This window comes from Chiloscyllium plagiosum, unplaced genomic scaffold, assembly GCF_037043375.1.
Source record: "Chiloscyllium plagiosum isolate Xiang-an unplaced genomic scaffold, Cpla_swu_hap1 HiC_scaffold_4, whole genome shotgun sequence".
Taxonomy (NCBI): Eukaryota; Metazoa; Chordata; class Chondrichthyes; order Orectolobiformes; family Hemiscylliidae; genus Chiloscyllium; species Chiloscyllium plagiosum.
In genome coordinates, this window is record NW_028270142.1 from 59,350,145 (window position 1) to 59,367,304 (window position 17,160).

Here is a 17,160-nt window from a genome sequence, read left to right on the forward strand (position 1 = left end):
CTTGTAACTTTCTTAACCTTAGAATAGTGTTTATGTTCCAGATTTGGATCTAATCCTGTTTTGAACTGTTAATTACTGTATTCTTTGTATTTTATGCTGCTTGATATTGTTCTTGTTGAGGTAGCCAAGTGTTTTGGGAGAATATTTCCGCTTTATCTATACTGATAGCTTAATTCTTTGTCAAATCTGTTTCCATTTCAATTATGTGCTTGGTGGTATTAATCAGTCAATGGAATTCTTTAAAGCAATCCCCAGAAAAGTGATTCACAACCAATCTCTTGGGATTTTCGTTTAGCATTTAGCATTGAGCTCCTAAAACCTATCCTTAGCACATTTGCAATTTTACTGAAGTCTGCAATTATCCATCCCAATGAATATGCATCATTATCTACTTTTGTATTTACATTAATCTCTGTAAAATTGCTATGGGGAAGTTGGTAGCTACAACATTGATTGACAATGGACTACACATGTTCAGCATCACTCCACAGGCAGTACATTTTGAATATTTTGGGATCACAGTGAAAGCCAACACACTCTTAAAACAAAATGAAAAAAATTTACTTCTGTTTATAGGTATACTCCTGCAGAGAATGCGTTTAAGGCTTAACGGGGAGATGGCAGCAGGGCGTGTTTTAGCTGGCTTCGAGTCTGTATAAATCAAGTTAGCCTTCTGTGTGAGAGTTTTCAATCTGACCAATGTTGCCAGGCATTCCTGGACATTTGATCATGTGACATTTTGACCAAGGTACCTGATCGAGACATATGATCATGTGACTTTGACAAATGTTGTTGCAAACATCAAGTTTTATGGTCCGTGTGTTTTAGAATACAACGTTTTATGAATATAACATTTTAGGTTACAGGTTAAAGCATTCGAATCAGAAGAAAGAGCTATGAAGTAGCAGGTAGATTATTTAGCTAAAGAGCTCAAGGTGTGATGGCTACAGTGCTTGCAAAGAAGTGCAGTCCAGACAAATATCTTTGTCTTTAAGCTAACTTCCCAAAACATTCAGTAAACTTTCAGACGTTGTAAAGCTTTATTTCATTTACTTTATCAGATGAAAAGAAAAGTTGTAAATGAGGGATAGTTAACTTAAAGTTCAGTTTGAAAACAATCCAGAGCAAGAGTCATGAAGGTGGGTGTATCATAACGTTCTCTGGTTTCAATTTATCTGGTTGTTTACTGGATATATTCATTGCAGTTTGGCCATGGTGGTGTTTTGAACTCTTGAGAGAAAATAGCCAACATAAATGACAGTTAGACCTTGGGGAAGTCTTGTGACATAGGGTAGTGCCTTTCCCTCTCTAGTCTAGAGGGTGTGTTTAGGACCCACCTCAGCCCTTGATGGCTACATTCATTAAGTGGCCAGATGGGTTGATCATTGATGTATAAATCATTCCAATATGCCTCATAGCAGGCGTTAAGAGTGGGAGAGTTTTCTGGTTAACTAACCTGCCCGAAACAATGGAAACTACTGTAATATTTTGTCAAGCATAATTGACCAAATCAATTGATAATCCATGTTTGCTAAACAGAGTTGGACAGAGTGCCTGGAGAAACACACACAGAGAGAAGAGAGATCCACATAATAAGCAGAGTAAAACACTAGCTTTTTATTGACTGTGTGGAAGGTGGATGAAACTTGATTTCAGTTTGAATTGTATGAAAGTACAGAGCTGGAAGAATTCCTAGTTTGAAGCTAGGTGAGCATCACAGTGGCTTATTGCAAAATAATAATGGAATAATCCTGGAAGTGCTGAGGAGTGACCTTATAGAGGTTTACAAAATTACGTGGGGCATGGATAGGGTAAATAGGCAAAGTCTTTTCCCTGGGGTCGGGGAGTCCAGAACTAGAGGGCATAGGTTTAGGGTGAGAGGGGAAAGATATAAAAGAGACCTAAGGGGCAACTTTTTCACACAGAGGGTGGTATGTGTATGGAATGAGCTGCCAGAGGAAGTGGTGAAGGCTGGTACAATTACAATATGTATGAGGCATTTGGATGGGTATATGAATAGGAAGGGTTTGGAGGGATATGGGCCGGGTGCTGGCAGGTGGGACTGGATTGGGTTGGGATATCTGGTCGGCATGGATGGGTTGGACCAAAGGGTCTGTTTCCATGCTGTACATCTCTCTGACTCTATGTTGCAAAGTAAACAGAACAAGGAATTGTCTCATATCATGGATGGACCAGTTAATAATTTTTAAGATTGTGTTTCATAAGGCAATTCTTAAAGAAACCTGAGTGTATGACATCCATAGTTATAAAGTATTATCAAGTTTTGATTTGATTCCCTACAGTGTGGAAACAGGCCCTTCGGCCCAACCAGTCCACACTGACCCTTCATAGAGTAACCCACCCAGACCCATTTCCTGACTAATGCACCTAACACTATGGGAAATTTACTATGACCAATTCACAGACTGCACACCTTTGGACTGTGGGAGGAAACTGGAGCACTGGGAGAATGTGCAAACTCCACACACAGTCGCCCAAGGCCAGAATTGAACCTGGGACCTTGGTGCTGTGAGGCAGCAATGCTAACCACTGAGCCACCGTGCTGTGATTATTTTATTTTATTTTAAATCTTTAATATACAATATCATTTGTTTTGTTTTGTTCTGTGTATTTTTGTTGATTAAAATGAGAATCTGAATTTGTCAATATTTGTAGTCCTTAACTGGATTATAATATGGTCCAAAGATTGAATCTCTCTAGTTAGATACCACTGCTTGTGATTCTGTGTCAGAGGCTACTGTGTGACAATTTCCAAGTGCCAGGAGGTCACCTGTGAGCAGGGCAAGAGGGAAAAGTGAGGAACCTTCCTATTACAGATAACTCCTGAAATTGCAAACCCCTCACCAATTTGGAGAATGCCAATTCCAAAGGCTCCCTTCCCCAGTTGTGGGGAAATCCTTTGCCTTTCTTAGGAGGGTTGGAAGTTTCAATCGGATACCAATGACAGACAGACAAATGCTGTGACTCTGGACCCATGTAATATTGAACAGTTAACCTATTCAATACTAAAACAGTAGACCAGTCACTGAGAGCTGTGACTTTTCCCAGTCTGCGTCAGATACCTTTGATAGTAAATGTCCTAAATGGATACAAAAACAGAAGTTGATGCAAAAATAGCATCTGAGGAAGTGGCACTGGACTTGAAATGTCAACTCTGATTTCTCTTCACAAATGCTGCCAGACCTGCTCAACTTTTCCAGCAACTTCTGTTTTTGTTTCTGATTTTACAGCATCCGCAGTTGTTCTGGTTTTTACTTCCTAAATGGATGGGGGATTGTGGAAAAACAAGCGGAAATTTCAAAAGTACACTGTGCTGAAAGATTGAAGAAGTAGATGTAAGCTTCTCAATTGGGTGTCAGCTTTATATTGCTTCTCCACACATGCTTCAAAAGAAACTTTCGGTGACCTAAATGAAGGGCAGAATTTAGATGCTCTGGATCTCTGGAGGAGCAGGGGAGGGAGATTTCAGAGGAATGTTTCCTACTATCTTACTAACATAGCTTCCTTTTTGCAAGAATGTCAACAATTGGCAGCTATTGTAGTCTCCCTTTATAGCCTGCAATGAAGTTCAGTACAGAGCAAAATGGGCTCAGAGGAAAGGCACAGCTGAAATCCCAAGCCTGCTCTATGCAGCTGTCATTCTGCGCTGATGTATTTTTCCACGGTGCATTGATATCACTACTAGAGACAGCCTTGAAGCAGTTTACAGCATGATGTTAGAATGAAACCAGTGCTGGTGCCAAAGGTGACGCAGCCAGCTACACCAGGTAGTTATTCCACGTGCTCCTGAGATACATATATGCACTGCTGCTGGTTCAGAATGGTCCAGAGTCCCAGCTGACAACACACCCTTTGTATTGCTGTGTTTCTGAAACATTATGAATAATCTTCCATGGAGTCATAAGCATGGAAACAGACCCTTCAGTTCAACTCCTCTGTGCCAACCAGACATCCCCTTCTGGCTGAGTCCCGTTTGCCAGCATTTTGGCCCAAATACCTGTAAACCCTTCCTATTCATATACCCATCCAGATGCCTTTTAAATATGTAATTGTACCTGCCTCCTCCATTTCCTCTGACAGCTCATTCCATTCATGCACCACCCACAAAAGTTACTCCCCAGGTCCCTTCTAAATCTTTCCCCGCTCACCTTTAACTTTTGCCCTCTAGTTTTGGATTCCCCTATTCTGGAAAAAAAGACCTTGGCTGTTCACTGTATCCATGCCCTCATGATTTTATAAACCTTTTATAAGTTCACCCATCAGCCTCCGACACTGCAGGGAAAAAAGCCTCATCTAACTCAGCCACTCCCTATAACTCAAACCTTCCAATCCCAGCAACATCCTTGTAAATCTTTTCTGCACCCTCCAGTTTAACAACATTCTTCCTAGACTTGGATGCTTAGATCTGAGGTTTCTGGTTTTGGGAGGGTAGTATTGCCTGTATACTGTGGGTGGAGACAGTAAAATTTGGAGCAGGAACAGGTTTGACTGGGCTTTTGTCCTTTTCTGCAGGTGAACCAAAATTCAGCCTGCTGGCATAATTACTTACATTTGAGTCCATGTTTTCATTCAGCAGTCATTGATAGGCAGGGCAACTACCATAAACTTTGCAAGAAGAAATTCCACATGTTTTAGTTTTTCAGTACATGTGATACAGGTGATTATGACAGCATTAGGTGTAAGTGGGTCTCATAATTTAGTTTCCCAATGACAACCGTACACTGCATGTTTTTTTGTGAACAACTTTGCTATCTTTTATCTGTAGTGCATCATTGGAAAGTTCTGCTAACAACAGCTTTCAGCAGCCTTCCCCTTCCCAAAGTCACAACTCTGTCATTTCATCAGGCATTGAGTGCCTTGGAATGAGGGGCCTCTCCAACCTCTGGCAGATCACAAACAATCTGCAGTGTCACAGTCCTGTTTGTCACTGAGTTAGTACCAACACCAAAAAGATGTGGCACTTGAGTGGTCATTAATTTCCCACTTAAGGATCTGAATTGGTGGAAGGGCAGGAAGTTTCAGCATGGGATTTCCCAACCATAACTTAATTCTAGTGAAGGTGGAAAGGCAGCAGGGTTCAGTCTTGCTAACGTCCTGCCCATTTAAATGCCCTTGCTGCCTACAAACATGCCACAGTAAAGGCCACAAATTGCACCCTTATGGAATGAATCCTAATAGACTTTAATTTGGTGTGGGTGTGAGTCTGGCTTGAGGGGCATACACTGGAGGAATACTGAACAGTCAGTGTATAAGGCTGATGTAAGGTCAGCACTGCCATTTTCTTCCTCATCACATCAACTAACTCCTTCCTTCTATTCAACTCTTATGCTGGTCAGCATCTTGCTTCACTTGTCTATCTCCAGTTGCTTCCATGAGATGGTAAAAGACACAAGCTAGCTGGTTCCTTTTATAAAGTGTCTCTGGTTCATCAGATAAAGCCACCACTTACAGTAGTTGTTAAGGGAAAGATAAACTGGTTTTCTTCAAGTTTACATTTACTTGACTTCAGAGAATAGAGAGACTACTCCTGAGCTGGACACCTGAACATTTCTCTGCCTCTACAAGTTGTTCCCAGCTCCAAGTTACCTGAGAACCAATCACAGTTGTTTGCAGGCAAGTAGTCTGTCATTGGCAACTGATCACTAGTCCATAGATCAAACAACTTCCTGCTGCTAGTAGTAAAACTGCATCCGTCACCCTCAGCTTGAAATTTTCTGTAACTCAAAGTTCAATTATTCTGTTTTACATGATACCTGCAATAGCGTTTAAAACTACAGCTACCCCGCAGATTAAACGTTGATTTTAAAACAGCTCTTTCTCATTTCAGCTCCCAGTCTTTAAAAACATAAAATCCTAGGACATAGTCCTTATACTTCACTGTAGCTTCAGTTGTGGCCAAACTAATGACTGCCAGTTGGGATTCTCGCTCTGGCTGGTTGGAATCCCTGGCATTTGGATTGGCGACCCTGGAAAGGAGAGTGGAGGCTTCCAGATCCTGGAGGTCTGCCTCAGTACAGCTGTGCTGGGATGACCTGATTAGTAGGAGATCCATGGGGCTGCACTCCCAAGTGGTACCAAGCGTGTTGCAAGACTTTTTCAAGCTGTATAAGAGACAGTCTCCAAAAATGCTGTCCTTTCGTGCTCTGAAGTCAGCAACATGTGATATGAGTGGAATCCGCATCTGATCCATGTGGACAGCTACATCCACAGCAGGAGCCTGCAAGGAGGTGAGGACCTAGTGCTGTTGTCACTAGAGTATTAAATCCAGAGGATTCAGGATCAGTCACTTTCAACCCATCTCCTTCTCTCATATGCTTTAGGGAAAGAAACTGCTAGTCCTACCTGGTCTAGCCTATGCTACGAGAATGTGAGGACTGCAGATGCTGGAGGTCAGCATAGAGTATCTCTTGCCTATACTACTCGCAGTAATGTGGTTGTTTCTTATGAGCTCTCTGGGCAATTAGAGAATGTGCAGCAAATGTTGGCCTGGTCCACCATATGGAAAAAAAAAGAACAATATGTTCATGTGTCCAACACCAGAGTGGGACTTCCAGTTGTTGGTGATATCTACCATTTTTATATTGATTGCCCCTTCATTGTTGCAAAGCCCCCGACCACTTATCCCATTTAAGTTTTGAGTTTTTGGCTGCTTTGGAACTTTATTTCTATAACAGTCACAGAATGGAAGTTTAACTTGTCGGGAATTGGGGAGGAGAGAGTGGGAAGAGGGTGAATTTATTTTGATAAAATTTGCATTTGAGTTTTAGCTATGGATGAGTAAGGTTTCAATGAGGTACATCAGGGAGTAGGCAACAATTACAGTTTTTTGCACCAAGCAGAAATAACTTGAAACAAAACTTCCCAACCCCACCCTCTCCCCTACTCTGATATTTTCACTACTTGGAAACATTTTGTGTCAAATCATTTTGGTACATGATTTGTTTATTCAAGCCTTAATATTCTGTGGAAAAGTGAAACAATTCTTAATTAAGTTGGGGATTGAAAAATAAACCAAGAAAAGTTGGCTACTTCTTACAAAATATGGAAGTAGTTTTATGCACTGGGTGAGAATTTGATTTCCTGGCCTTTTAAAACAAGAGGAAACTTCACAACTTGGGAATGTATGTGTTGTTTACACTGCTTTACTCAAACAGTGAGGGAAGATGTTTGCAGACAGGAGTGAGGCCAATATGGCCACATGAGAAGCTGAGGGCCCAAAACAATAATTGGCGGAAAGAAAGCAACTACCTTGGTTTTGCTGTTACCTTAAGAATTGGAGGGGAATAAGAGAGCGCCTGAAGACCAATTGGAAAGACCTTGAGGCTCTCTGGAGCAGACTTCCTTTGCCTCCCCCACCCCCTTTAATGATGTTCTCCGGCTAGTAGTCCACCTTCAGCTATCATTTCCTAAACTGCTGAAGGGTGATCCTTTGGGTTCCCAGCAGTGTTCTCATATGGCTTGAAATGCTGCTTCTGCCTGCCATCCAGAATGATTGGGGCGAGAACCATGGTCAAATGGTGACTCCTGAATTTCTTCTCCCCATTCTCCCTATGCTGGAAGAGGTTCAATCATTTTATAGGATGGTTTTGTCTTCTACAATGCAGTACTGGGATGAATGTTGCCTAGAAATCAGGGCATTGTGCATTACTCTGTTGTAATACAGACCTGATTTTACATTCATATACATACTTTAAAACAACAAAAATACTCTTTCACTTGAAATAAGTTGACTCTAGAGAGCACTTGAATCGAATGGCCACATTTCAATATTTTTATTTCTGTGCCTTCGAAACAAAATGTTGAGTAGGTGATATTGCATCCATGCAGTCTCTTCATGATGAGTTTTAAGTATGCAAAAAATTACTTACATTGTGGAGCAAGGGAGTGTGGGTCCCACCAATGAATGGCTCAGTGGTTCCAGGTTAGGGAAAAGATTAAAGATGGAGATGTTCTCTGTTCTCTTCTCAGTGTTCACCCTGGAACCACACACGATCTCACATTGAAATATTGACTTTAATAACATAATATAATGTTGCTCCGAAATAGTGTTTCCATGGTCACCATTATCCAGCTTCTTTGTAGAATTACTGTTAAAGACTCCTGGAGCATGAAAAATGTCTAGATAGCCAGTTATATGTTGCGAATGCTTCTTGTAAATGGAGACAATGATGAGGCAATGGCCCAGTATTGGCTGTAAAAATAAAAGTAAGGCTAATGATATTCTCTGTTGTTTATCAACGAATGGTACTGCACCAGTGAGGGGGAGATACATGGTTAATTGCCAAATCCAAAAGTTTCAGTCTGAGTTCTGCTATTAGCTTCCCTCCTTGTTTTGGGGACTTGCTTTATTTACCCATTTAATTGCTCCTTGAATTTACTACACCAAGTGAGTATTAGGAAGATCCTTGGCCCTGAAAATTATGTGGTATCTCCGCTTCAGTTTGTTTCAGGAGATTTAAAATTGTGGAATATTACTTATTGTTTCTGGCAGTTTTCTCACACTCCATCTTAATCCCAATCTTTCCTTTCCTCTCATTATTTCCTTTACTGCTGATTTGACATTTAATGATCTTGCTTCAATATACCCGCTTTTCAATTTATTTCCTAATCCTCAAATCTTATTGGTTAAGGAAGATATATTCAGTTCATTGTCCTATTCACTCACAGCCCAGATGCTGTGTTCACTTTGCACACCATTCTCAGCTTCTTCCTTCAATGACTTAATAGGCAAAATGTTTTAGCTGAAGGCCAGATGGAAATGTGTATTTATTGGCAAGTGCTTTTGGATACTCTGTTAGGCAAAGTCTGGCCTATTTGTTTTAATCCCTGTCTCATACAAAGTTTTCCACTTTAAGAATATATTATCATTTTTGTAGTCCTATGAAATTCTAAAGGTAATCATATTAACCTTTTGTTCAGTACAGTACTTTGAATGTATACGGGATTTGTATGCAGTGCTTTATGAGGCAATATTTTGTAAGTATCAGTGTAATTGATGTTGGTCCTGTTAAGCATCCGCTAATTTAGAATGATTTTGTCATGCAGGTGTGTTGCATTTTGTGACTGAATTTCGGTGACTGTGGGAGACCTGCTGTAGATTCCTATTGAAGTGGTAAGTATACTATTTGGTCTTGTGTCATTGTAAAATGTAAAGATGATCAAATATTACTTAGAGGACTTGCATATCTATTGAATGTTCTACATCAATATTAAACACTGATAGATGGTGTATCAAGAGTCAAGGCAAAAAACTACATTATTTTTGGTTCTATTTCTTGATTTTCACCTTTTAAAATGATACAATTTGGATTATATATAATCCCTACAAGTCATACTTGACATTTCTGGAATATTTCTTATTTGTTTCTGGTTTGCAATCAACACATTTTCAATGGAAAGTTTTATTGACATTGACAAGATTGAGCTCAGAGCACTGTTACCTAGCAACATTTAAGATTTGCCAACATGTGATGCTTGTTTTTTTTTCTTAATTGCATATGACAGTACTATAGAAAAATCCTTCAGAAAATAAAGGATGTTAGATCTTCCTCTCTGATTTTCTCCCCATATTGCCTGAGGGAACTGACCCATTAATTAGCTTGAGCTGCCCTCCCCAAGACTGGAACAGAACATCCCTCCCTATGTTTGAATTGTGATAGCAGAGAGCACAGGCTGAATATTTTTGCTCTGGAGTTGGGACCCTGACATTGGATGCCTGCCAAGTGTTGCGCTGCTGTCTAATGCGATTAATTATTACATGTTAGGCCCCTTGGCACGTGTCAGGGCGTAGGGCAGAAGATACCTTTAGGAGGTAGAAAGGGCATGTCAGAAAAACACTATTACAACCATTATGGGAATTCTTCCACATACAGGTGGACTGGGAAAATCAGCTTGGTAGCGAATCCCAAGAAAAGAATTCATGGAGTGTCTATGAAATGGTTTTTTAGAGCAGCTTGTGGCACAGCCCAGTAGGGAACAGGCAATTCTGGATTTGGTGACGTGTAATGAGGCAGACCTGATCAGGGAACTTGAGGTGAAGGAGCCCTTCTGGGGCAGTAACCATTATATGATATAATGCATCCTGCAATTTGAGAGGGAGATGCTGGAATCAGAAGTAACAGTATGATAATTTGAGTAAAGCTAACAACAAAGACATGCTAAATGGGACAGTCTTCAAACAGATCCAGCAACTCAAGACCAGGTATGCATGAGGCACTGTGGGCCATCAACAGCAGCAGCATTGTACTCCACAATCTACAACCTCATGTAGACCCAGCATATCTTCCACTCAACCATTATCATCAAGCCAGGCCTCAACCTTAGTTCAATGGAGAGTGCAGGAGGACATGCCACGAGTAGCAGCAGGCATACCTTAAAAAAAAATAAGGTGAAGCTACCAAACTGGACTACTAGCATAACTAAAAATATAAGTAGCAAGTGATAGACAGAGCTAAGTGATCCCACAATCAACAGATCAGACCTAAGCTCTGCAGTCCAGCCACATCCAGTTGTGAATAGAGGTGGATAATTAAACAACTCACTGGAGGAGGAGAAGGATCTAAAATACTCTCTTCCTAAATGATGGAAGAGACGATCACATTAATGCAAAATCTAAAGCTGAAGCATTCACAGCAATCTTCAGCCAGATGTATTGAGTAGATGACCCATCTCGTCCTCCTCCTGTGGACCCCCAGACTTTAGCCAATTCTGTTCACTGTATGTGATATCAAGTATTGGTTGGAGGATTTGGATACTGCAAAAGCTGTTGGCCCTGACAACAAATGTACTGAAGACTCCTGCTCCTGTGGAGGTATTAGTGGTGATTTTTCAAGAATCACTAGAGTCAGGGAGGGTCCCAGAGGATTGGGAGATGGCTAATGCAACACCCCTATTTAAGAAGGAAGGGAGGTAGAAAACAAAATAGTTATTGCCCGGTTAGCCTGACTTCAGTCATCGTTAAGACTTTAGAGTCCACTATTAAAGGAAAAAGAACAAAGAACAGCTTACCTTTTGCTTCCACGTGAACTGTATCCCTCTATTCCTGTTGTCATTGTATCAGCTTCTACCATCTCCTCTGGCTGCATGTTCTCAGCACTTACCACCCTCTGTGTAAAAGGACTTGTCTCTCACATCTCCTTTAAACTTTCCTCCTTTTACTGTAAGTATTTGTCCTCTTGGAATTGACATATCCACCCTGATGACCCATTCTATCCACATCTTATAATTTTGTAAACCTCTATCAGGTCACCCCTCATCCTCCGACATTCAAGTGAAAACAAATGGAGTTTGTCTAATCTCTCCTCTTTGCTAATATCTTCTAAACCAGATAACATCCCCTCCCGTTCGGGACTTGTCTACCTTAATGCCTTTTGAAATACCTGACACCTTTTTTATATTGACATGCCATTGAATATCAGCGTACTCTTCTAGCTTCATCATTCACTATGCCCTTCACTGTTGTGAATACCAGTGCAAAGTATTCATCATGACAGATGTGGATTTACCCTCAAACAGCCAGCCTCAATCTACAATCCGTATTTCTGCCTAATATTTTAGGAGTTAGCCTTACCCCAGTTTAGTACTTCACCTGAGGAATTCTCTTATCCTGATCCATAAATAATTTAAAACTTATGGAATTGTGGTCACTGTTCCTGGAATGCTCCTCCACTGAAACTTCAATCACCTGGCTGGGCTCATTCCCCAATACCAATATGGCCCCTTACCTGGTTGAACTATTTACATAGTGCTTCGAGAAATCCTCCTGGATGTACCTAACAAGTTATCCCCCACCCAAGCCCCTGGTGGTAAAGGTGTACCGGGGTATATGGGAATAATACTGTTGTTTTCACATTTTTCCAAAATCTGTACACCTATCTGTGCTTCTGTCTCCTGCTGGCTTGTAGTACAAGCCCATCAAAGTGTTTGCACCCTTCCTATTCCTAAGGCCTCTATATGGCCTCACTGGATGAACCCTTTCTCAGTAAAGCTGTGATATTCTCATTGATCAGTAACTCAGCTCCCCCACCTCTTTAACATCCCTCTATCTCACCTGAAATAGCTAAATCCTGGAACATTAGGTTTTCCGTCTTGTCCCTTTCGCAATCAAGTCTCTGTAATTGTTACAACAGCATAATGGTTTGTACTAATCCAGGCTCAAATCTACACTGACCACCCTCTAAAGAGCACTCTACCCTATTCCCTGTAACATTGTATTTCTCATGGCTGATTCATCTAACTTGCACATCTTTGGACTCTGGGAGGAAACCGGAGCACTGGCAGAAACCCACGCAGACATGGAGAGAATGTACAAACTCCACACAGGCTGTTACCCAAGGCTGAAATCAAACCTGGGCCTCTGGCAATGACACAGCAGTACTAGCGCATTGCCACACCCACTTGCTGCACGATTTAAACACTCCCTAGCGGCACTAGCAAACCTCCCAGGATACTGGTGCCCCTCCAGTTTAGAAACACCAGTTCTCCTTGTATGGGTCCCATTTGCCCAAAAAGACATTCCAATGATCCATATATTGGAAGCCCTCACTTTTATACAACAGCTGTTTAACTACATATTTAATTGTACTGTCTTTCTATTCCTAACTTCCCTGACATGTTGCACAGAGTAATCCCAGGATTACAACCCTAGAGGTCTCACTTTTCTCTCTGAATGCCCTGTGCAGGATTTCGTCATTCTTCCTGCCTATGTCATTAGTACCAATTGCACCACCCCCAGCCCACCCTTTTCAGAATGTTCTGTACCTGCTCAGAGACATCCTTGATCCTGGCACTAAGGAGGAATCCTGGAGTCTGTTTATGGCCACAGAAATGCCTTATCCGTGCGCCTGAGTATGGAGTCCCTTATGACTATTGCACATTAGCCCTCCCTGTATACAACAGAGCATGCTGTAGTGCCATCTTTTTGGCTACAGGCCACTACCCATTCCCCGCCCCTCCACCCCCTCATTGCACACCAACACCACGATCCAAATTATATATTAGATTAGATTACATTAGATTACATTACAGCATGGAAACAGGCCCTTCAGCCCAACAAGTCCACACCGACCCGCCGAAGCGCAATCCACCCATGCCCCTACATTTACCCCTTACCTAACACTACGGACAATTTAGCATGGCCAATTCACCTGATCTGAACATCTTTGGACTGTGGGAGGAAACCGGAGCACCCGGAGGAAACCGGAGCACCCGGAGGAAACCCACGCAGACACTGGGAGAATGTGCAAACTCCACAAAGTCAGTCGCCTGAGGCGGGAATTGAACCCGGGTCTCAGGCGCTGTGAGGCAACAGTGCTAACCACTGTGCCACCGTGCTGCCCACGAGTACCAGGGATTAGTACCATTAGTCGCAGGAATAGCCACAGGGGACTCCTGAACTGTTTGCCTGCCCCTTACAGCAGTCACCCATCTATCTGCCTTAAACTTTTAGTGTGACCACACCACTAAGACTCCTGTCTATGATGCTTTCTGCCCCTGCATGTACCTAAGTGTGTCCAACTGCCCTCCAACTGATCCATGTATTCTGACAGGAGCTGCAATCGGACACGCTTTTGGCAGGATATGGTCGTCAGGTCGTAGATTGAGGCTGGCTGTTTGAGGGTAAATCCACATCTGTCATGATGAATACTTTGCACTGGTATTGTTCAAGGGAAAGTTATGCCTGACCAATCTGTTAGAATTCTTTGAAGTAACAAGCAAGTTAGGAGAGCCAGTGGATGCAATCTATTTGGATTTCGAGAAGGCCTTTGACAAGGTGCTACACAGGAGGCTGCTAAATTAGATAAAGATCCATGGTGTTAGGAGCAAGATGCTGGCATGGATAAGGGATTGGCTGACTTGCAGAAGCTGAGAGTGGGGATAAAAGGATCTTTTTCAGGATGGCAGGCGGTGACTCGTGAAAATCTGCGGAGGTCAGTATTGGGACCAGAAATATTCATGTTATAAATTAAGAGTCTGGACAAAAGGACTGAGGTCATTATTGCTAAATTTGCTAAGTTTGCAGATGACGCAGGGACAGGTAGTATTAAGGAAGTAGGGAAGCTGCACAAAGATTTGGACAGGATGGGATTGTGAGCAAAGGGGTAGCAGATGGAATACATTGAATTGTATTGAATTTAATGTTATGTGTACTGTGGCACAGTGAAAAGCTGTGTCTTATGAGCAATACAGGCAGATCACATGGTTAGCATGGTAGCATAGATAAGTAAATAATAGGTAAACAGCGACAAAAACCCAGATACAGGCGAATGTTAAGAGTTTGAGTCCATTCAGTATTCTAACAACAGTAGGGTAGAAACTATTACGAAACCGGCTGATGTGTGTGTTCAGGCACACAATGTGGGAAAGTGTGAGGTTATGCACTTTGGTTGGAAGAATAGAGGTGTAGACCATTTTCTAAGTAGGGAGTAGCTTCAGAAATCTGAAACACAAAGATTTAGGAGTCCTAGTTCAAGATTCACTTCAGGCTAACATGTAGGAACAGTTGGCACTTAGGAAAGGTGATGCAGTGTTGGCATTCATTTTGAGAGGACTACAATACAAGGTCAGGGATGTACTGCATAAGGTCAGGGATGTACTGCATAAGTCTCTGGTCAGAATGCATTTGGAAAATTGTGAGCAGTTTTGGGCTTTGTATCTAAAGAAGGATGTGCTGACCTGGGAGGAGGACAGAGCAGGTTCACAAGAATGATTGTGGGAATGAAGCACTTGTATGCGGAGCTGTTGAGGACTCTGAGTCTGTACTCAATGGAGTTGAGGGGAATGAAGGGGAGATGTCACTGAAACTTTTAGAAAATTGAGAAGCTTGGATAGAGTGGGCATAGAGACTATGTTTCCACTCGTAGAAGAGAATAAGACCCAAGGGTACAGTTTCAGTGAGGGAATGACCCTTTAGAAATGACTTGAGCTTCTTCAGCGAGAGGGTAGTGAATCTGTGGAACTCATTGCTGCAGAGTGTTGTGGAGGCCCTGTTGTTGAGTGTATTTAAGACAGAGATAGATAGGTTCTTGATTAGTTAGGGGATCAAGGGTTATGGGGAGAAGGCAGGAGAATAGAATTGAGAAACATATCAGCCATGATTGAATGGTAGTGCAAATTTGATGGGCTGTGTTATCAATCCATCTGTAAGTGTTCTGACATAACTTCGTGGTCATCATTTCCTGAGGTGGGACTTGACACAAGTGTAATCTGAATCCATGACCACCTACACAAGACCTCTACCTCTACCTCTAAAGGACCCCCTACAGAAATGACAGCGGATCAGGATTGGATGAGACCCAGTGGTCAAGGGTCAGGAGAGGATGAGACCCAATGATTGAAAGCAGGAGTAGATCCAATCCAATGGGCAAAGGGCAGGAGTGGATCTTGTTCAATGAACAGAGGGTAGGATTAGATCACATTATGTTGCTGACATTTGTCTTTATAGGAATTGGAGCACTTTTTGGAGTACAATAAAAATCTTTGCTATAAAATATTATGTTCATTTTCTGCAAGATAAATGTAGGTTACTATCCGTTTGCATTATCACCAGATGTTAATTTTGAATTGTTTCAGTGGGGTATTCTGATTTGAACAAATATAACTGTTTTAATTTATCCTTGAAATAACAAAACTTACTATTCTGAGAAGAAAAATCATAATATCTCCTTTCTCTCAAAAAGTGCTTGTTCTTTATCAGCCTTGTAAAAGTTATACAGAGAATCAATTCAAACAGTTTTACCCCAGTTTGTTGAGAGAACAGGCCCCCTCATACCACGTCAAAGTGTTCATTAAAGTCTCAATGTCAAATATAATGCATAAATTCAAAACCAACCAATGCCTAAGTGAGATGAAAAATTGGTAAATCAACACATTTAACTGGCCATTCACCTAATTTTCTAATTGTGGAACTTGCTTCATGCCTCATTTGCTTACTTAGTAACTATGAATGCACTTCAAAATTGATTCTTTGGTTTTGAGACATGTTTGCCATTTTGAAGGAATTGGATAGTTTTATGACGTGAATAGTTGGTCTCAAAGACTGTCCAAAATTCTTGACTAATTGGCCTGTTTGGTAGCTACACAGAGTCAGTAATCTGTGTGATGTGTAAGAATTTGCATTGGTGCAGTAGGATTATTCATTTTAACTTTCAGTTAAGGCATGTTTTTATGTGTAGAATAGTACAATCTGCTTTCATTGGCCTGTCATGTATCTGACCCAGGAATGCTCCATGTTGATAACAATGGCCTTTGAGTGGAGGTTTGCTAGTTTAGTGCTGCATGTGCCAAACTGTAGATGGATTTCCCTGTGCATTTATCATCTAACGTCATGATTATATGGTATGCTATGTAGCATGGATTCTTTGTCAAACAAAATCCTCAAATGTATAAACTTGTATAAACAATAAGTAGGGGAAATGATTTTTTTTTTATACATAGAATTCCTACAGTGTGGAAACAGGCCCTTTGACCCAACAAGCCCATACCAACTCTCTGAAGAGTAACCCACCCCGACCCATTCCTCCTATACTATATTTGGCCCTGACTAATGCACTTAGCCTACACATCCCTGAACACTATGGGCAATTTAGCATGGCCAATTCACTTCACATCTTTGGACTCTGGGAGGAAACCCATGCAGATACAGGGAGAATGTGCAAAACTCCACACAGCCAGTCATCCGAGGCTGGAATCGAACCCAGGTCCCTGGTGCTGTAAGGCAGCAGTGCTAATCACTGAGCCACCATGCTGTCCTATTTAGGACCTATTAGTTAATACTAGATGCAACCATTGATTTTATTTGAAAATTTCATGACTATGTACAATAGTTGATGAAAACCCTGACTCAATCTTGCTGTTGTTTATAGCCTTCATGACCGTGTATGACAGAATGAGACTAAATAACAAGTGTAATTTGAGAAAAGTGTAACACGGCTGCGCATCAGAATGCAGTATCTATGTTACAAGATCTACACAATACTGTTGCTTAAAAGCAGACAGATTATCAGTTCGCAGAAAATGCCACACCAGGCACTGAGCAAAGGTGAACAAATGAAAATGTTAACCTTTACTACTACTACTAGCTTGACAATTTTTAAAAAGAACATTTGTAATTAAGAGAGAACTTGGAGATAATGACATACC

At 41.4% G+C, this 17,160-nt stretch overlaps 1 protein-coding gene across 10 annotated transcripts in view; it reads left to right on the forward strand.

The window, feature by feature from the left end:
* The window catches only part of LOC122549160 (neurocalcin-delta), a 356,229-nt gene that overhangs the window by 148,287 nt on the left and 190,782 nt on the right, over positions 1-17,160 (forward strand). For 9 of the 10 annotated variants that reach the window (XM_087986275.1, XM_087986278.1, XM_087986276.1 and 6 more), the window contains exon 1: positions 9,055-9,133. The exons of the other annotated variant lie outside the window; for it this stretch is intronic. The gene's annotated coding sequence lies outside the window, so the exon portion shown is untranslated. Of the gene's footprint in view, positions 1-9,054; positions 9,134-17,160 lie in introns of those variants that run through there. 10 annotated transcript variants of the gene reach the window in all.